The sequence below is a fragment of the Rhineura floridana genome, chromosome 9, assembly GCF_030035675.1.
Source record: "Rhineura floridana isolate rRhiFlo1 chromosome 9, rRhiFlo1.hap2, whole genome shotgun sequence".
In the NCBI taxonomy this organism is placed as follows: Eukaryota; Metazoa; Chordata; class Lepidosauria; order Squamata; family Rhineuridae; genus Rhineura; species Rhineura floridana.
Genome location: NC_084488.1, coordinates 13,340,240 through 13,363,148, shown reverse-complemented (window position 1 = coordinate 13,363,148; position 22,909 = coordinate 13,340,240).

The window sequence follows — 22,909 nt, the reverse complement described above, 5'->3', positions numbered from 1 at the left end:
GGGAGGGTGAGTGGGCAGGGGGGACAAGCGAGGGAGGTGGTGGAGGGCAATCAAGCACTTGAGCAAACAGGCAGGGGGAGGGCGAGCGGGCAAGGGGGGACGAGCGAGGGAGGTGGCGGAGAAAAGTGGACCGTCGATCAGCTGTTGGGGGGCGAGCTCCCCGCACTTCAGCTGATTGATGTTCCACTTTTCGGGGATTTTTGCTTTACAGAGGGGGTCTGGTCCCTAACCTGCAGTATAAGCGGGGCCCTACCGTACTGTGTTCTGTATACACTGGTGCTTAAATTCTCTTGGATCCTTGTAATTATCATGCACATGATACTGTGTTTGCTTGTATCTACCAAAGTATGTATCAGCTTGATAAAAAGCATCTGCCCAGTTTTTAAGTTCATTTGTTGTTCTGCTGAGGCTCCTGTGAACTGTATAAATTATATTAATGTTGAACTGTAATGATTTCTCTGTCATGGCCACCTGGCCGCTGGAAAGGAGTCTGAGAGAACAATGACTCATACCTCATAGGCTAGTGAACAGATACAAGATGGTAATGACTTTTAGTTACTATTCATTCCCGCCATATTTAGATCAGTGACCTAGAGGTGAAAGGCCCTTTATCCAATTACCGCTTCCCAGAGAGAGTCCATCTGCAAGGATTTTTTTCCAGTTCAAAGGGAACTGTGTACAGTAGGGCCCCGCTTTACGGCGTTCCGTTTTCCGGCGTTCTGCTGATGCGGCGGCTTTCAATGAGGGGAAATTCCCCATTTTAAAGCCAATTTTGCAATTTTGCGGCATTTTCGCATCATTTTCGTGCGATGTGACCCATTATAGTCAATGGGTTCCGCTTTATGGCGATTTCCGCTTTACGGCAGGGGCCTGGTCCCTAACCCACCATATAAGCGGGGCCCTGCTGTAATTCCTTAATTTCCATACAGAGGGTAAAAATCTATGAGTACTTTGATATCACCTCAAACCTCTCTGTTCATAATGAGCTATGGATGTTCTGGATGGGTCGAATGCAGAAGAAATATGTCCAAAGAAAAAGTTAATGACATGAAAATTTCCCCTCCCTTGTAGATACCTGCACCTTCTGAATAGCTTCTCCAAAACGTTGGAAGATCCTGAACAATCTGGAATAGGGTTCAGGGGGAGTGGATAATTGCTTCAAGTTGGGCAATCTCCACCTCACTTTGGGCAATGCAGCAGCCCTCTCACACCATCCCACATTGCTCAGCAGGGCCCCATACCCTTCAGAAAGGCTTCTTAGAAGTATAGGTGACTGCAGGTGGAGAGGGGGGATGGGAAACTTTCTCTTGTCAACTTCCTTTAGTTGACATCTTATCTTTACAAAGATTTTAAAAACCCACTTTCACTTCGGTTATGCATATACAGAGTAACTCAGAGTAACTAGTAGAAAGGTAAGGCATACCTAATTCTGAAGTTGGAAATGCACTGCCCAAACTTGGGAATTGCCCTCGTGGTTCAGCAGAGAGAACAAAGACAGAGATGTCTCCTCTCTCTCCAGTCAGTCGAAGAAGATGACAAAGGAAGGAGGGGCAGATCAGCTTCCCTGAGCATATCAGTTTACAATGGAAGGAAGTTGGGTAGAGAAGAGCATAGGTGAAGGCAGAGCCGGCCCCAGGCATGCCAGGGCCCTTGGGTACCAGCCTGCCCTGGGCCCCTCCACTCCCCCTCCGCGATCTGCGGAACTTAAGCATCCGCGGACCGCAAGACAGGAGCTTCCATGCCGCCTGCCATCCCCCCGCTATCCCCACGCTTCACCTACCTTTCTGTTGTTTTTTGCGGTGCACGCAGGTTTGCCATCAATCAAGATGGCGGCCAAGGTTTCCCTAAGGGGCTGAAGCCTCGGCCGCCATCTTAATTGATGGCAAATCTGTGCGCCACAAAAAACAACGGAAAGGTAGGTAAAGCGGGGGGATAGCGGGGGGATGGCGGTCCGCGGATGCTTCCACTGATCACAGAAGGAGAGTGGAGGGCCCTCTGTAGCTCCAAGGGTCCTCGGGCCAGTACCCCACCTGCCCGCCCTTTAGAACCAGCCCTGGGTAAAGGTAAGCAAGCCTAGCCAGCTGGAGGACCCAAACTCTAACTTCCTTCTAGAATACAAACAAAAGAACCCAAACAGGAGTTGCTCTTGCCCCACTTCCAACAACCTCTAAGTATGGAATCACCTATGCAGCCTCCAGATCTCATGAGTCACAGTACTTAAGCTTCAGATTTACAAAGAAGGTTAGTAGGGGCAAGGACATGTTCTGATCATAAGACTAACTGTAGCAAACATTGAATGCTTCAGAGGGGCATACCCTAATCTATAGCTGTATGAATGTGTGAATGTGTATGAATGTGAATTGGATTGAATTGTATTGATTTAGTTAATTGATTTAATTTAATGTAATTTAATTAGTTTAATTAATTAATTAATTGGTTTAATTAATTTAATTTAAATTAGTAAATACTGCTGCTATAGGGTACGGAGGCGGGTCTCCGGACTAATTTTATTAGGGTGGGTGGCCTGTTGATAAGCAGTTAGGGATAGAGGCATGTGCAAGCCGGAGAGGGAGGTGGGGGGCCAAGTTATAGGAAGTTTGGGCGGCAGGCGCTGGAAGGGTGCTGCTAGCAGACCACGCCGGAATAGGGGAACACGGGACAGATGCATTATATCCATCCCATGTTCCGGGTCTGCTCAGAACCAGACGAAAATTGGGGGACGCAAGGTTCCTACCGACCTTCGACTGCTGTTATGTAATGCCAGGTCCGTGGCTCAGAAAACCTCGCTCATCCATGATATGATCTTGGATGGGCGCGCAGACCTGGCATGTATTACGGAGACTTGGCTGGACGAAGCCCCTGCTCCCATTTTTGAGGCCATGTGTCCACCAGGTTTCCGTTATGCACAGCAGCCGAGGGTGGGAAGGCGGGGAGGGGGTGTGGCAGTCATCTATCGAGAGTCCTTGGTTTTTGCCAGACATCCCCTCCATAGGACTCAATCTGTTGATTGTATGTACTGGAGGTTGGGCCCGAAGGGCAGTTTAGGGATCTTGCTGGTGTACCGCCCACTCCGCTGCACGGCAGATTCCCTGGCTGAGGTGCTGGAGGTGGTCTCGGCTGTACGGGCATTGTCCCCAGAGCTGTTAGTGCTGGGTGACTTTAACGTACATGCCGAGGCCGCTCTCATAGGAGCCCCTTGGGATTTCCTGGAAACCATGGCTTCCTGGGAACTGTACCTAAGTAATACTGGGCCCACCCATGTAGCCGGTCATGCTCTCGACCTAGTATTTGTCCTGGGAGAGGAGAGAAGTGCTCTGAAGTTGGGAGTGGCTTATTCCACTCCTGTGTCATGGTCAGACCACTACCTGGTGAACATGGACTTCTCAATGCCGCGCCCCCTCCGCAGGGGTGACGGACCCATTAGAATGGTCGGCGCCTGATGGATCCGGGTGGATTCCTAACTGCGCTAGGGGAATTGGAACCTGATGAAGGTCGCCCGGTCGAAACCCTAGTGAAGGAGTGGAATGATGAGATCACCAGGGCATTAGACTGGGTGGCTCGGAAATGTCCTCTCCCCCTGAATAGAACTCAGTTAGCACCGTGGTATACACCACGGTTGCGTACTCTGAGACAGGAGGTGAGACGACTAGAACGTCGGTGGCGGAAATCCCGCTCCGAAGATGTCCGGACACAGGTTAGAGCAGCAGTAGCTGCCTACCAAGTGGCAATAAAGGCAGGAAAGAAGGCTTTCTTTGCTGCCTCTATTGCGTCTGCGGAGTGCTGTCCCAGGAGGCTGTTCCAGGTGGTCCGAAGCCTGGTCAGTCCAGTTGCTCAGGAACCCTTGGAACAGTCAAAGGCCTCTTGTGACATATTGGCAAAGCACTTCGCCGATAAAATCGAACACGGAGCTCGATCCCATGCGCCGTGGATACAGTAAGTGAACCAGAGTTGGCCAGTTGCATGCCGGTAAGTTGGGATCGGTTTCGGCTTCTCCCTTCTGAGGATGTGGACAAGGTGCTTTCGACTGTGAAGCCTACCACTTGCCTAACTGACCCTTGCCCATCGTGGCTCCTTGTGAGCTGCAGAGAGAAACTGGGCCTGGGGATTACAGCGGTGGTTAACGCATCCTTGCAAGAGGGTGTGATGCCATTAGCTTTCAAGGAGGCAATTGTAAAGCCCATCTTAAAGAAGCCCTCCTTGGATCTCCAAGTTTTTAATAACTTTCACCCAATTTAGAACCTACCATTCTTGGGCAAGGTCATTGAGCGAGTGGTGGCCAACCAGTTGACAACACACTTGGATGAAATGGATTACTTGGATCCATACCAATCGGGTTTCAGGACTGGTCACGGAACTGAAACAGCCTTGGTCGCTCTGGTAGATGATATGAGGAGGGCATTAGATAGGGGAGAATTCACCTTTCTTGTCCTCCTTGATCTCTCAGCGGCTTTTGATACTGTCGACCACAGTATCCTTTTACATCGCCTGGAGGGATTGGGAATTGGAGGCACTGTATTACGGTGGTTCCGTTCCTTTCTCTCCGATAGGTACCAACAGGTAGCATTGGGGGAGGAGGTTTCAGACCCTTGGCCTATCAATTGTGGTGTGCCACAGGGTTCTATCCTCTCTCCCATGCTATTTAATATTTATATGAAGCCGCTAGGGACAATCATTAGGAGATTTGGGCTGCAGTGTCACCAATATCCGGATGACACTCAGCTCTATCTCTTGTTTAAATCTTCACCAGAGTTGGCTGTGGAGACCTTGTCCAAGTGCCTGGAATCCGTGAGTGGATGGATGGGAAGGAACAAGCTGAAGTTGAACCCTGATAAGACCGATGTACTACTTGTGGGGGACAAGAGAAGGTTGGGTGATATTGACCTGAAGTTCAATGGGGTGAGTCTACCCCTAAAGGACCAGGTCCGCAGCCTTGGGGTTGTGCTTGATTCCAGGCTGTCCATGGAGGCTCAGATTTCAGCAGTGAGCCAGGCAGCCTGGTACCAACTACACCTCATACGAAGGCTGAAACCCTACCTTCCTGTTCATCAGCTCCCACTAGTGGTACATGCCCTGGTCACCTCTCGTTTGGACTACTGTAATGCGCTCTACGTGGGGTTACCCTTGAAAACGGTCCAGAAATTACAACTTATACAAAATGCGGCGGCTCGACTACTTACTAATAGTCGCTGCCGAGATCATATCACACCAGTGTTGTTCGATCTACACCGGCTTCCAGTTGTTTTCCGAGCCTAATTCAAGGTGTTGGTATTGACCTTTAAATCCCTACACGGTTTCGGCCCAGTTTATCTCACGGAGCGCCTTCAACGCCACCAATTATGCCGCCCGACAAGATCGGCCGCACAGGGCCTTCTCTCAATCCCGCCAACAAAAACAGCCAGATTGGCGGGTACAAGAGAGAGGGCATTCTCAGTGGCGGCCCCCACTCTTTGGAACTCCCTCCCACAAGATCTCCGGCACGCCTCATTCCTAAATGTATTTCGGAAAGCCTTAAAGACCTGGCTCTTTCAACAGGCCTTCGGGGTATCCAGGGAGGGTTAATTGTTATAACTGTATCCTCCTGCCCAGTTTTAATATTGTTGTTGCAGATGTATTGTTTTTATATTGTATCACTGTATTTTATCAATTGTATCTTAACGATTTTGTAAGTCGCCTAGAGTGGCCATTGGCCAGATAGGTGACAAAGAAATTAAATTTATTATTATTATTATTATTATTATTATTATTATTATTATAACAACAACAACCTTCCTTGTGTCTCTCTGAAGACTCTCAAGATATCACAGTTTTGTGGCTTCTAGATTTGGGGTTGTTAACACAAGGAGAGACCATACCAGGTTTATAAGAGAAGATCTAAAATTTACTTAGAACAGAAAAATACATAGTTTAAAAGAAAGATGTGCAATGCAAAAGTTGCAGAAAACTAGTATATTTCCCTTGGAGCAAAAAGACAAACAAACACAATTCCCTATTCCTGGATCTAACTGCATACCCTGCAGAGTTATATAGCCACGAGAGTGGCTGCATACTATAGCCAGCATGGATTTTTCACATTCTGCAATGTTAAATTGAAAATACCCCCATGCCATTCTGCTGCTTCCCATAAGCTCATTTCAAAACAAAACCTTACAAAACTTATACTCCTGAACTCAGAAACACTTGCTTAACAACCCTCTAAGTTTTCATGGCGATACATAAAACAGTCAGGAAGAATCGAGAGCTCAGTGGATTTTTTTCTATCAGTGGTCTCCTAATTTGTTGAAATTTATTAAAATTCAGCCGTGTTCACAGAGTGCCTGTAATCCTATTACTGATCTTGCCCCATACTATGACCTTCATCTTCTGCAGTTTGTTGTTGTTGTTATGTGCCTTCAAGTCGATTACGACTTATGGAGACCCTATGAATCAGCGACATTTTTAATTAATTTAAGAATTTTAACATTGAAGTCTATTATAGTGTCAGGCATGCTAAGTAAGAACCATCAGTGTTCTAAAGCCGGATTCACAACTGTTTGGCTTGGCTAATCAGGGGGCCACATCCACACCAGACCTTTATTTCACTTTAGACAGTCATGGCTTCCCCCAAAGAATACTGGGAAGTATAGTTTGTGAAGGGTGCTGAGAGTTGTTAGGAAACTCCTATTCAGAGCTCCAGTGGCCAGAGTGGTTGAACAGTCAGCTCCTCTTCTGGGGATTGTAGCTCTGTGAGAGGAATAGGGTCTCTCCTAGCACCCTTCACAAACTACACTTCCCAGGATTCTTTGGGGGAAGCCATGAATGTCTAAAGTGAAATAAAGGTCTGGTGTGGATGTGGCCAGGGACAGCTCTGGTTTAAATTTGGGTGGGAGACTACTGTAGAATAAAAAGGTGGGGGAAACCCCAAAAAAGAATGATACTGTTCACAGTGTTTTCTTTTGGAAAGGAAAGGGGCTTTCCCTCTGCTCAGTGCCTGCCCATTCAATCTCCTCCCCTTCCTCTCCCCTCCCCACCTCTCCCCCAGGTCAGTTTCACCTTTCCTAAGCATGATTGCATGGGAATAAATCCCACTGAACTAAAAAAGCATGCAAATGATCAAACCTGTCCTTCCCTCCTCCTCCCCCTATCCCCTTCCTTCTGCTCCTTCCCTCCCCATCCCCATCCCATTCCAATCCCCTTCCCCCTCCTTCCCTTCCTCCATGGTCAGTTGGACCTATTCTAAGCATAATTGCAGGGGAGTAATTCCCACTGAACTCAATAAGCATGCAAATGATTAGACCAGCCTTTCCCCTCCCCCTCTCTCCTCTCCCCGCTCCTTCCCCTTTCCCTCCCTTCCTCTTCCCCCCTCTTCCTTCTTCCTCCTCCCCTGCCCACTCCAGCCCCCCCTTCCTCCTCCTTCCCCATGGTCAGTTTTAACTATCTAAAAAGCATGATTGCATAGGAGTAAATTCCATTGAACTCAATAAGCATGCAAATGATCAGACCTGGCTTTCCTCTCCCCCTCCCCCCCTCTCCTCTCCTTTCCATCTCTCCTTCCCCTCCTGTCCCTTCCTCCTCCCATCCCTCCCTCCTCCTCCTTCTCCTTCCCTCATGGTCAGTTTCACTTATCCTAAGCATGATTGCATTGGAGTAAATCCCACTGAACTCAATAAGCTTGTAAATGATCAAACCTGCTCTCCTCCTCCCCCACATCCCCCCATGGTCAGTTTCACATGTTACCAAATTATTCTAAGCTACACAGCAAGTGGATTGGACTGTGAAAAACCAACCCAAATTGTGTTTGCATTTTGACAAATTTGTAGGGCAGTGCAATATCTTAGAGAGGTCAGGTCTCCTGCTCTCCTGGTGCATTCACAATAGCTGCCCAATTTCCCTGCTTTTTAAAGTTTGATAGAAATATATGTTGGCTATAGGTAAGTTCTTAAACCTCAAGGGTTTTTTTTGCCTATTAGTGAATCTTCTCTACAGTTGCAGCCCTTTCTTTTTCCTTCTTACCATGCTGAGTTCCACTTTTGAACAACCCAATTCCAGACTGGCCATGTCATCTCTGTTTACCTGCCCCCTGTGAATCGCAGGCTCAGCCCAGCATAATTCAGCCAGCAGAAAGTATTGGAGCCCAAGTTTCAGACAGCAGGAAGTAGTAGAGTCTTTTAATTTTCCTGCCCTCACACAAGAGGCTTGCCATCTTTCAAGTACGCAATGGAGTTTTGCTGCCTACTTGTTTGAGCCCCAAGGCAGATTATTTAAGCAGCTAAACCAGATCATTTGAGCAAGGTAACCCTACAACCCCCAAATGAACAAACAAGAAATATATGCAAGAGACAGGAAAGATATGCGCCATATAATATACAAACTGTCCATTTCAGCAAAGTCTTAATTCCTTCACAGAGTGTGACTAGATGGAGCTTAGTTCCATCTGAATAGTGGTCAGTCTCACGCCACCCACCCGATTCTCAAAGGCAAACTTGCCTTCCATTATAACATAATTTATGCAGGGTAACTAAAAATATAGGCATAGTGAGACCAAAACTGAACCATTATATAATTTCTTTGTTGTCTTCTATAAGGGTAAAAGGCTGGAGAATATGAGTCAGTCTAAAAAACATAACAAAAACTGAACTGAAAACAGCAAAACTTATTTTTCCCTGCTGTGGAAAATAAGGCAGTGAATTGAATCTTTATACCAGAAACCATAGACACTACTAAAGAATTTCTACCTGAAAATTCTCGTTCTCAGATTCTATTATTATTTATTGCTATTATTATAAGTAATGAAAAAGTCATAATAAATCACTGACACTGAATAAATGTATATACTACTGGGCTGAAGGCAGAATAATCCCTTTTTGAAAAAGTGGTGGTGACGAGGCAATGCTATGGCTTTTATAGTCAGGATTCCACTTTAAACAGCAGAGTGAAAGCTGCATTTTAAAAACACAACAGCAACTTTGCTCATGGGATAGTAGTGTGAGGACAGGAAACTTGGGCCAACCAAGATAGGTTAGGGATGTGTACCCAAGTAGGAAAAGTAAGCTAAGAACTGGCCCTGAGCAGTCACTCACCATGGAATGTTCTTCCCACCAATACAGGAACAGGGAATTCCATCTAATCATGAAACAGATATATAATATAAGGATTCTGAAATAGAAGGATCACAGTTCTAGTGCTACGGCATGCTCCCTTAAAGATGTGGCCATATCTACTCAGCTCCAGAAATGGCATACTTCCAGGTTTGAGTTTAGTTATTCCTGATTTTGGGGCAGGCGGGGGAGAGGATATGTGGGAACAGCGCAACATAAACAAAACAACCCATAACAGCAATCTCAACACTCTTCTATGAAAAGTATGGTGCAAATCTGATGCTCTCCAACCAGGCCTGAATCTTTGGAAAGGCTCCTGCTGTTACCATGGGCTATTGCATATACTGTATAGATGGATTTGAAAGTGTTTTCTAAGGGTTGTACAACAGGCATGTAGTCACCACCGTCACTTCCATATGCTGTTATTGCAGCTATATAAAGCTGTTTCCTAACTGCACAGGAAAACCAGGAGGATTCATTTTCAGAAATATTCTTTATCACATAATACAAGTTTTTTTCTGATAGCTTAGATCAGAAAAAAATTAAAAAGAGAAAAAGGAAAAATGACAGAGTTTCTGAAATATATACTGATAATTTTATATATATTGTTATCGCACAGTTTGAAGAAGAAAGCTGATAGCCTTTTGTAATACCAGGAGCCAGTTACAATTTCCAGTAAGCTGGTGTTGTTTTTAATTGCATAATAAAAGTCCTATATATTTGTCACTGAGTTTGCTAGGAGAATTTGCACTTTTCAGTTCCCTTGTTCAAGATGGGGTCATACTCCTCCTGAGGGATAATTTCGGAATGATGCTGAAGGTAGTTTATCAGTGTTGCAGAACCCAGCTTTCCTCTGGCTTCATAAGTACAGCCCATGACCAAAAGTACTTTTTACCAGATTTCTCACCTATGGCTGTTCCCAGAGAATGATATCCTACCCAAGCTTGGCAACTTCCAGCCTGGAGTATCCCAGTGACTTCCATGAATACAAAGTGCAACTCACTTAGTCTAGATCCAACCCATTGTCCATCACTGCTGATCCTCCTGATGCACAGATGCTGCGTCTCATTCAGTTTGCACATGGAGATAACTAGACCCTAGAGTCCTAGCCCACAGAAAGAGAGCATACATCCTAGAAGGCATTCCAATGCCGTCTGCAGTGGGCATGTGTTTCATATAAAAGAGAGAGAAATTACTAATAAGATTACAACCATGAATTGAAATTACATCTTTGCACTGGTCCATAGGGGTTTGACAAAAAACGAACTTTGAAGAGTTATATTGTGCCATGAATGCTGACACATCTAAAAAATAAATAAGGAAAGAGAAAATTAAAGCCAGCAACCATTAGATTGATTTACCGGAAAAGAATTTTGCCTAGAATGTTTGGGAATTGAAGAATGCAAGAACAAGCACAAAAGTAATATTTTTGCCAAGAATGTCTGAGCAGAGAGGAAAAATCAGCCAAATGTCAGCAGCACATATTGTTTAAATGTCATCTGCAATAGTTAAACAAAATTCATCTTGGGCAAGAATGGGGACTAAGTTTGTTAGTTTCCATGTCATCTTCAGCTAGTTCTGAGAAAGATGTCTGCAGGGAACAGAAATTAATATATCAGCAACAGATGGGTACTGAGCATATTTTGAAGGAGTTTCCCAAAGGAGAAATACTGATAGTCAGAGAGAGGCTATAGCTCAGTGGTAGAACACCAGCTGAAGACCCCAAGTTCATCCCCTAGTATCTCTCATTAAAAAGACTGCAGAAAGAGGGGCTGGGAAAGATCCTCTGCCTGAGACTTTGGAGAGCCACTGCTAGTCACAATAGACAGTACTGGGTTAGATCAGTAATTCCCAAACTATGTACTGGAGCACATCAGGGTGCCACAAAAGAAATGCTACTATGCCATGAGAAAATAAATAAATAACTGAAACAATTTTCTGAGCCAGAGGTCCCACCCATGAGAAGAAAACCTCTAGTGATGCAATTCATTGCTCTGGGACCGTGTCCTTTCACTCAGAACTAGGCACACCGAGACCAGTGCATTATGCCATGCAGCGAGACAGGTGGTAGACATCCCTGAGGTCAGGTGTCTCTCACTCTTATACAGTAAAAGTAAAAAAAAATCACTTGTAAGAATTAAGTATGTCTCCAGGTAGCAGAAAAATAATTGGGCCTGTTGAATAAACAGGGTTTATTCTAGACACATTATGTGCATTTTGTGCAGTGTCAACAAAATTGTGCAGTGTCAAACAAGGTTTTGTGCAGGTTGTGTATAGGATTTAATAAGAAGCTAGGCAGTTTGTAAAACTGGGCTCCTACTGGGAGGAAGGGCAGGATATAATAATAATAATAATAATAATAATAAATGAGAGAAGATAAAAAGAAATAGAAAATGAAGCTAACTACTAGTCCCTTTCAAATCTTCATAATCTTATATTAATAGTATATTATGGGACTAATTACTTTACTAGTTCAGGGATGAGCAGTGTGCTGGCTGCTTGTGGAAAAAAAAGCTTACACTAAACCCTGGGCCTCAGCTAGCAGAAGCTTGGGCCACACTGCACACTTGCGCTGCATGTATTGAACTGCATGCTTATATAATGTTGCTTATGATATGCTGAAGATATTGACACCTTAGATGTCCTTCTCAAGGAGGTAATCAACGCTTATTTTCTAGAACACCGTTCCAAAGCAAATAGCAGTGTCAGGGGGACAGGTTATTTGTTGAGACCATGATAGTGAGGAAGGGTTAAACTTCTTTCCACCCTCCATAGTCCTGAGTGTAATTACCACCATCCGTCCACAGCTGCTAACATCGTGTGCAGTTTGGCGCTATGCGATGTAGATAGGAAACCACTTCAGCCTGTGTGACATAGTGGTTAAGGTGTTGGACTAAGACCTGGGAGACCAGGGTTCAAATCCCCACACAGCCATGAAGCTCACTGGGTGACCCCGGTCTAGTCACTGTCTCTCAGCCTCAGAGGAAGGCAATGGTAAACCCCCGCTGAATACTGCTTACCATGAAAGCCCTATTCACAGGGTCGTCATAAGTCGGGATCGACTTGAAGGCAGTCCATTTCCATTTTCAGATGCACCACCATTTTCAGATGCATTGCACTACACATATGCATCCACATGTACATGTTCATACAGTGTCCAATACAGAAAAGGAATCTGAACCTTATAAGCTAGTTATACAAGGAGACTACAGACAATGTAGAAATTTGTCAGGTACGCCCCAGAGGGGGTTAGTGTTTGGACTTTTTTTATTATTACATTTATATACCACCCATTAACTCAGTCCTTTGGGCAGCTGAAACAGCAAGCAAAAGGAAAGAAAGTCAAGAGGCCTTCATGTTTAAAAAAGATAGAATTAAACATACAAGGCAAACACAGAGGTTACTTGAAATGTAAATGTGATGCGGAGAAGATTGAACTACCAATTTTCCCCTACAAATGCCTGGGATGGAGGAATGGAATGGTGTATTTTAGAAAAGGGGATGTCTGGCTGGCTAGAACCCTGAACAATCCATACTGCAACATTTTGTTGCAAGTGCCACTTATACATTACAGGTAATTCAGTAACCATAATTCAGTAACATTACAGGATATGTCCATTGCATCCCTGCATCTGTTGCTGCTTTGTCTCTTTCCAATTATCCACTGGGGATGGGCAGTTCTGCTGTAGTTATGCACTGAATGTCACAGAATAATTGGATTATGCGGAATTACCTGCTTCCAGAGGATGCCTGTGGCATCACTGCGTGAGTCAGTGCAGTGAGCCTGTTGCCTTCCAGTCAGGAGACATGCTCAGAACAGAGACTTGCACAGAAAAAGAGGCGGTGACCTACTTCAAAGTCATATAATTCTTTCACATTTGAAAGTTAAAACTTTGTGTGTATGAGCGTCATGCACCTCTAATTTTCATTCAGAGAGAACTGCTCAGCTATCAAATGTGTGGGGAGCAATGCACTCCTAATTTATCATGAAGAAAATCTTTGAAAAATCAACTGAACGCTGTGGCCAGTGAAAGGATTACTTTCCATTTAGGGATGGAGAAAGCTGTCAATTTTTTTTTCTCTCAGTTTCTCATTTTTTCTAATCTTAAATTCAGTTCACATTTCCTCGTCAGTTTGCATTTTTTTAAAAAAATCCTCACAAAATTGGGTCAACATTTTAATGTTTCTTCTAATATACATATTTTCATATGCAGTTTTGTGTAAAATATACATTTTTGCAAGACATTCTTCCTAACACAATACATTTTGTACGTTATTTTTACTAATGTATGCAGTTTTAAACACACTTACTACATATATTTTGGTTGGAGAACTGCTTTGCAAAAGTCAGAGAAGTATGGATTTCAAAGCATAGTGTTGGTTCATTTATGATTTCGGGAAGCACAAGAATCAAACTGATTTTCTCCCTCATTCCTACTTCAAATTACAGATGCAGGAAATGTGAAAAGCAATGTAAACAGTATGTGTGGAAACAGGCGGGTTTCAAGGCTATTTCTCTTTGCTTCACCACAGGGCCTTAATTCAGACCCATAGAATTTCAAGACTGCTATAAATTTGGATGAATGTATAGAACTGAAAAGGTTATCTGGATGTTTACTTGCAATGACCTAGTGTACTCATTGCATCTAAAAGCAAGGCATAATTTTTCTGGAAAGCTAAACCTTCTCATTATTATAGTTTTGAAAATCCTTGGAACTTTGCTTTGAACTTCAACCAAGAAAAATCCTATCTGATAAATAATGGTGTTTGTTGATTGGATGACGGGTTTGGTCAATATTGGTTTTGGCAAGTGGTTTTGGCTGCATTTGCTTGGAGAAATATGTTGGTCACAGTGCTAAAAAGTCATATCAGTATGTGCTCTTTTTCTTGGAGCTATGCCAAAAAGGGGTGGAATAGTTTCCAAAGTTACTTCCAGAATTTAACCTAATGTTTGGGCACTCGCAGTAATATATATATATATCCTGCCATGAATAAACAAGTTTTACTATATATTACTGGGTGGGGGAGGAGAATTCAATGCAGGACAGTAATTTTTCAGCAGCACCACCATATTTACCCACCCTCACTCTCCCTATTTTGACTTTTGGAGGGATTTTGGGGTTGCCAGGCTAAGGAGTTCAAGACCATGGGTAAAAAAAAAAAAGTATGTCACACGATTCATGACAGGGAAGAAGGAGTAGCAGTTATGACCAGTGCTGGCTTTAGATTTCTGGAAGTCCTTGGGCACAGGGTATCAGTGGGCCTTTGTCTCTTCCCTTCACTCCTCAGTTCACATTCCTCCTCCCTTGTAGCCCCCACCCCTTTCAAAGAAAACAAATCTTCGGTAATATTGCAACCTCCCCTAGTAAAATAAAAATACAGGATTTTGATTTATTTTAATTTGTTGGGGTAAATTTACCTATTTTGTAGGCCTCAGCTCCTAGGAATTTATTCTGGTTTACCATGTTAATGATAGGCCGATTATAAGAATAGTATCAGAGCCTGGGATCTTACACAAAATGTACTGAAAAATATTCTAATTTTTCACTGTTTCTGTTGGCTTCTCTACTTTAATATTTTCACAGACAAAAGAAGTGTGTGTAGGGGGTTGAATCCATCCTTTCCCGTTATTTGCAAAGATCTTTGGAAAAGCACTTCAAATACACTTTCCAATTCTCCACCAGGATTTTCTACTCACATAGGAAGCTGCCTTAAACTGAGTAAGATCATTGGTCCACTGAGCCCAGTACTGTCTATACTGATTGGCAGCAGCTCTCCAGAGCTTTAGGTGGGAGTGTCTCCCAGAAGGTCTCTCAGATTCAGTCCCTGGTGGCATCTCTCCTACCTGGAGATGTCATTGGGGACTAAACCTGAGGGACCTTCTGCATGCAAGGCAGATGCTGCAATGGCCCTTTCCCTGCACCAGAGCTTGGAAGATTATTTTTAAAAAGTAATAAATTACAGTTACATGGCCCAAAAAAGTAGTAATTACCGTTACAATTACAATTGCTCTGAAAGTAACTGATTACTTTAATTTTATTTAAAAGTAATCACTGCAATTGCATTTTAGTTACTTAAAAAAAATGCCTACAAGGTGCTGGCCTTGGCTGCTGCACATCTAACTAGCCTAAAACAGCACTAAAAATAAGAACACACACACAGAGGGTAGTAGAATTTTTTTTTTATCTGTAAGATTAACAGAATGGCATAACAGAACTTCACATCCCCCCACCCCACCCCCAGCAATGATGATACTCCAACACACATATAATTCACTTGAAATCAAATTTTACACTTGAAATGCTGCTTGTACAATACATTTCTGTTATGTCTCAAAAGAACAGGATGCTCAAAGAGCACGTCAGACAGGGAATGTCTTTTTACAGTCATTAGGTTGCCGCCAGTACTGAACAGGCGTTCTAATGCTGCGCTTGAAAGCATGCCTGTGTTGTGCTGCAAAAAACAATGCAGCACTAAACACTTACAACTAAAACACATTTTGATCAATATGGCAATCCCCATCATCAAAGAAAAATGCAAACGCTAGTACTTTACTAGTTGCCTTTGTAATTTTTTTTTTGTCGACAGTATAAGTTAGAGGTAACTTAATCTTGTACATACTTACCAGGAAATTACCATTGAACTCATTTGGGAAGACATGTATGCACAATTGAACTGTCAGAAGCAGACCTTAAGAGACATAACGCAGGTGAACAGAAAATGCACATATCAAAAGTAATCCACCAGCATAAACGTTATCTCTTCTCCTGCAATTAAACGTGGTCTTGCCCAGCATGTAATGAAACTATGGAATTTACTACCACAAGAAGCAGTGATGGGCACCAACTTGGATGGCTTTAAAAGAGGATTAGACAGATTCCTGGAGGATAAAGCTATCAGCGGCATCTAGCAATGATGGCTATGTTCTACTTCCACTGTCAGAGACAGGATGCTTCTGAATATCAGTTGCTGGGAATATAAGTGAGGAGAGTGCTGCTCGTGCACTCAGGTCCTGCTTGTGGGTTTCCCTTTAGGGCATCTGACTGGCCACTGTGAGAACAGGATGCTAGGCTAGATGGGCCACTGGTTGGATCCAGCAGGTCCTTCTTATGTTCTTGTATGATCAGGGATAGCCAACGTGGTGCCCTCCAGATGTTGTAGGACTAAAATTTCCATCATCCCTGATAATTGGTTATGTTGTCATGATGCTGAAGTTGGTTCCTAGTTCCCAGTTCCTTATTTGCTTGAAAGTTAAAAACACTAAAAAAAAGAAAAGTTCACAGCTACAGCAACTCCATAGGAAAGTTAACATGTCTCTGAACCCCACAATATATGTTGGGGTACCCTATATCATATATCGCTGTGATATGGGGACTCTCCCCAACAAGAATAACAACAAATTTATTCAATCAAAATTATCAGGCTTCTGAAATGATCATAAATGCATAATGACATCATAAAATCATAAAGAATAAGTAACTGAGGGTGCCCACCCCAAAATCCGCTCTGGGCCGGGGCAAATCATACACCACAGGAAAGAGGAGGGTGTCCTCTATGAGATGCCAGTATGTCACGCCTGGCCCACAACTTTTGCTGGGTGCAGGGCAGGGTTAAGGGCATCTATGCACAACCAAAATGGACAAAAAGATGCAGGGGGGAAAAAGAAACTGAAGGTGCCCACCCCACATTCTACTCTGGCCCAGGACAAATCATACACCCAAGGAAAGGGGAAGATATCTTCTACAAGATGCCAATGCTTCCCACCTGACCCAAAGTTTCTGTTGGATTCAGGGCATGTATAAGGGCCTCTATGCACAACCAAAGAGACAAAAAGCAAAGCAAAGCAAAGAATAAATATCCAGGGGTGTTCACCACAAAATTTTCTCTGGGCAACACAAATCAGACGCTCCAGAAAATGCTAGCGTGTCCTCTATGCTATGCCAGTGCTTACGGCCAGTGCTTATGATTTATGTGGATTTTAAAAAAATTTGTACTGGTCTTCCCTGTTACTTACTTTGTTATAGCTCAGTTATTATTTTTAAAAGCCATTGATGTTGGTGACAGAGCACTTGTGGCAGGGTCAACAATGATTTCTTGAAGAAGATGTAATTTCATAGATGACACTGTAAAGTATGCATGGATGGCATCTCATAGAACACACTCTCCCAGATGCATGGATATGTGGTGCCCTAAGTCATCTTTTAGGATGGGCACTCCAGTTTCTTATTTTTTTCCCTCTACATATTCGCTATTTTTCTAATACATATAGGCCCTTGTCTGTACCATACATACAAAAGAAGCTCTGAACTGGGTGGGAATCCTCTCCTGCATGCATGGATGTATGACTTGTAATGCCCAAAGCATGTTTTGGGGTGGGAACCCATAGTTCCTTATATACCTTTTACATTGCTTGTTGTGCATAGATGCACATATCCATTTCGTGTGTCCACAAGAAAATCCATTCCAGGCAGGATGCAGTGGCATCTCGTTGAAGACACTCCCCCCTTTGCTCAGGTGAATGATGTTTCATGGCCCACAGCAGATTTTGGAGTGGTCACCCCAAATTACATATTTTTCTCTACTTATTCTTCATTATTTTAGTTCTGCACAGATGACCTTATGAGTGCCCTGTGCCCAGCAGAAACTATAGGCCAGGTGGGAAGTACTGGCATCTTGTAGAGGCCACCCTCCCCCTTCCTGATTTGTCCTGGCAGCAGGGGTGTAGTTATCCAGGGGCTCAGGGAGTCCTAGACCACTAACTTTTTTGGGAGCAGGGTCCCTCTGTCTCCAGCATCATATAAGCTGATCGGCATGGATGGCATCTCATAGAACACACTTCTACTTCTGAGTAGACTTATAGATATTGTACTGTAAGTCAGCTATACAATCATTTTTAACAAGTGCCTGGACAAGTGCCTGTTTGAAACTCTTTCTATTTGCCATGGGGAGGAGGATTTGCACAAAAGAGCTTCCAGGGAATATCTCCCTCACAAGACAAAGATGCATCCTACTTGTTAGGAAGAACTGAAAGCAGCAGCTCTTTAGGACCCTGGCTGCTTGCTGCTGCAACTTCTGCCTTCCCCTCGCTCACCCTGAAGCCGTGGCTTTTGGCTGCGTCTCTCTCTGCTGGTAAGCTCAAAAGTAATGAAAAAAAGTTACTAATTCTATTACCAGCAAAATGTAATGAAATTACTCACTCATTACTCAAAAAAGTAATAAACTACAAGTAACTTGTTATTTGTAACGAGTTACTTCCAAGCTCTGCCCTGAACTCACAGCTTACTCAACTGTGCTGGGATAGTAGGAGGCATTCTAAAATTAATCTTAGAACCCCTTATTGCCACATGGCACTGTTATAACAGAGCACCGGGGCAAGCTGAGGAAAGAACAGTAGATGAAAGGCTTCCCTTTTAACCAAATACTATTTTTTAAAAGTTAAAATTTCATTTCTCAAAAAAAAGAAGTCATTCACAATAATTCAGCTACAATTCATCTGTACGTTAAGAAGTGTGTACAGTGTACAAAAATGACACTAAAGGATACTTCCACACCATAGGGCTTACATGCAGAGAAACATTCAGATACTATAGACCCATATCAATGCAGATACTCCAGCGTACCTCAGTCCATCAGAAACCCTCACAGAAAATGTCTAATAAGAGGAATCACCTTTGATGACTTGTGCAGAATAAACACACAGCACTGGTGGAGAGTCATCGCTATTACTACTACTAATATGGCACTTTATATGAAGGACTGAAAAAGGGGCCTTTCTAGGGATAAACTATTAGTCTCTGAACATGCCATTTTACCAGCAGGCATTATAAATGTACAAGTTTCCAAGTCAAGGAGACATATGATGACTAGGACCTCCTGCCAGACCTGGTTTCAAATCCCTGCTCAGCCATGAAGTTTGCTTGGTTACCTTGGGCCAGTAACTGTCTCTCAATCTAACCTATGTCTCAGGCGTGTTGAGGGGATAAAATGGGGAGGGGAAGAACCATCTTTGAGTTCCTTATAGAAAAAAAGGATAGAAATGAAAACATTAATAGGAGATTCCCAGCAACAACTGGGGTGGTGGGAAGGTGAGGGGGAAAGAGAAGGAATTCATACACAAAAGCCCCAGTACAGACCTGAACAATGGAAGCTTGCCTGTAAAAGGCGAGGGAGGGTCTTAATGAATGCGCACAGATGTGCACACATGGAGCCACTATCAGATCAGTGGGGCAAAGGGAATGAGGGAGTGGGGAGGCAATAATTATTATGTAAGTAAGGCTACAATCCAATGAACCTACCTGGGAATAAGTCCCATTGAACCCAATGGAGCTTACTTCTGAGCAGACATTATTTGATTGCAGCCTAAGAAAACCAGCCATCTTACTTCCAAGCTCCACATTCCACTCTTACACTGCAATTTTAACTACATTTACCTGGGAGGAAGCCCTCTTGAATTCAGCAGGGCTTACTTCTGAGCAGACATTAGAATCGACACAGGTAGGCTCTTTTTGAGCCCCTTCCTCCCCTCAGCATTGCCTCACTTCTGCTGCTACAGGCCAGTAAGCTCCACCCCTCCTCCCATGCCTGAAACTCAGGACAGGACAGGGCAGCTCCTTAGCAACCGGCTTGCTGCTTTTCTTCACCAGCACCGGGGCAGCAGAGCAGGACAGACTCTGTTGTTGTGGAGATGGCCGGGGCTTGCCTGCGCCACCGCCCACTGACTCCCTCCTCCACCGTTGGCCTGTGCTTATCCCAGAAGAGCCCCCTGGGGCCATGTGTGAGATCCTGGGCCTCAGGCTAGTGTCCAACCTGGCCCCGTGCTAGTGCTGGGCCTGGTTATGACAAAGGAGGAGGAAATGACCATGAGTTAAATTGGAGAAAGGTTTTTTAAAAGTATGGCATACTTTCAAATTCAGGAATGAGAGGGTTCATCTACATGGGAACATTTCTTCATAGCACATACACTGCTTTTACTGTTGCTTTTCTCTTGTATCATCTGCAGTTTCTGCTCAAAAGTTTGCTGCCAATTGCTTTTTCCCATTCACACAAGCAGGCATTCCTCTGGGGAGGATTAGTCTCACTTTTTCCTTGTGGCCCTGCCCTTTAATTATACATTTCCACTCCCTTTGGTTGCTCAGATGACCAAACTTGCTCAGTCTATTCTACAGCTGCAGTAGTTATAAAAAACCCAGATGTGCGAATATCTGTGAGCAGTATTATCCTTCTACGCACAAGTTAGGGGGAAAAGAAAATAAAGGCACTGTTTGCAGCAACATAAAAAAGGTCAGCAGAATAGAGGAGAGCAACCAGAAGTTGCCTGTCAGCCTACAGGAAATAAAATGAATGAAGGGAGGAGGAGATAGTGGGCATGGAGAGGGGAACGATTGACACACCCATCTAAAAGCATCAGAGCAAAGCATCTAAAAGCACTAGAGAAAGGGAGTAAAGATTTTTTTTCTTCCCTTTTTGTATTATCAGCGGATTGAGTTAGTACGTATTTACAGGGGGGAAACTGTGTGATAGCTTCTGTTTGCTGGTAACATCTTGTGAACCATGCAAATTTAAAGAAGATGTGAGTATCATCAAACGCACAGTAAACCACCATGTAGATGAGCCCAGAGAGAGGGCTTGTTGTCACTGCAGTGAAAAAATGTATGTGGGCTGTACAACTTCAGAATGTTGATGGTGGACCATAGAATGATTCCTAAATGTAGAAAATTTGCACATCAGGAAGAAGGCAAGATGAAACCCTTTCTTGCCAAGTCTTTTTTTAAACTTGGAGAACAGTTTATTGTATTTAGAAGCATCTCATCATCATGTCAGCCCCCTACTTGCAGCTTAGAGTTGCCAACTCATAGAAATTATAGGTAGCAGAAATGATGGGAATGAGGAGTGTCATATCCCACCGCTCTCACCACCTCTCAGGCCCCTTCCTGTGGTCACCGCCTTGTCACGGTCCCACCTCAGGGTCCTGCTCTCAAAACGGTTCTCTCACCGGCTCTAGCAAGGATCTCTCAAGATCCCCCTGCTAGGCAGCACCACCAGACACTCCCTGTAAACAATATTGCCTTGAGACTGTGCCTGGCTTATTGCTACGTTGTGTCTGGGTGCACTTACAGGCCTCAACCCCCCTGTACCTTTGTGCCTATAAAGATTACAGCCCTGGGTTGCTCTGGATACCTGATGATGTTACACTATCTCTTCACCGCTGCCACCATTGATACTGTTTCCCAACCTTGGTATATGCCCTGCCCACCCTCCTGGTCTGTGTAAACCCAGCCAAGGATCAGGCGTTTTGGTAAACCAATAAATATTTATTTATATACACAGGGAATAACAAGATTACTTAAAGGTATAGTCAAGGAGTGTGTGGTTTCATAAGATGCATTACTCTTTATGTTTCTAGTCGTCAATAACCTGCCTCACTACCCGCCTAATCCAATCCACCCTATCCAAAACCAACCCACAGAACCAACCGACACCCTCTCAACTGTCATCCTCTCATTTATACCTTCAGACACTCAAACGCTCAGCCAATCATAATACAACACTCATCAGCATTCCAACCCATGTACTCCCCCCCTCACTCAGTCTACTTACCACATATACTCTAATAAACCCAAACTTACCATATTTACAGTATTATATATATAGGGACATCACAAGGAGCAAGGAGTGATTTATCAGAGCCAGGAAGCAAGGCAGGTATTGGGTGACACATACCATATCTGTGAACTTTACACAGGAGATGCTTTGTGGCAGGGTGAATACGATTTACCAAGTGGTAATTTACCATGGTGTGCATGCAAACACTTAATAAACTGGTTGTCTGTATTGTCTTGTTAAGATATTGTCTTTGCTATATTGTCTTGTATGTAAAATCATACTGCACTTCTGTAATCTTAAAACTGGAGAAGTGGTAGAGTGATCAAAATTCTCCTTGTCACATGTCATAACATCATGGTAAGTTACTATAGTAAATTGTCATCTCTATATTCACCTGGCAGGAAGAGAAAGTTTATGTATGCATTTAGAGGGCAGTGGGAGCCAGTGTGGTGTAGTGGTTAAGGTGTTGGACTATGACCTCGGAGACCAGGGTTCGAATCCCCACACAGCCATGAAGCTCACTGGGTGACCTTGGGCCAGTCACTGCCTCTCAGCCTCAGAGGAAGGCAATGGTAAACCCCCTCTGAATACTGCTTACCATGAACACCCTATTCATAGGGTCGCCATAAGTCAGAATCGACTTGAAGGCAGTCCATTTCCATTTTTAGAGGGCAGTGACCAATTATGTAGACAAGGGGTAGAACAAAGCAGAAAACTCATGGAAGTACTTCAGTCCATGAGGTTTGTAGTTTTCACAGAGAAAGTTATGAAAAAATGTTCCTAGGAGGTTGCTTATCTGAGATGATCTGCCACTGGCTAGTTGTGACCCTGAAAAAATGTAGCTTTATTTTGTGAAATATCATGGGGCCTTTCTGGACATACCTTTTGCAGTGCTATAGCTGCTGTGTTTTTTAAAAAATATTTTTCTGCATGCTTCCATATGACATTCCACCGATATTCTGGAATATTGCAGAAATAAAAAATGGCAACATTTGTGAAAGATTTGAAATGGTTTTACAATCATTGTGTGGAAGGTGTTTTGTGCAATTTCCCACTTTTATTGTGGTAGGGTTGAGTAACTTCTGTTTTACACCTTTTCCTCAACTTTTTTGACAGGAAGTCTGTCACTGCAGTCTCTAAAATGGTAGATAGCTCAACACAGTGAACTCAAGTGGTTCAACTATCTGTTCTCCTAATCTCCAGCTGAGCTGGGCTGAGGGATTTACACCAGC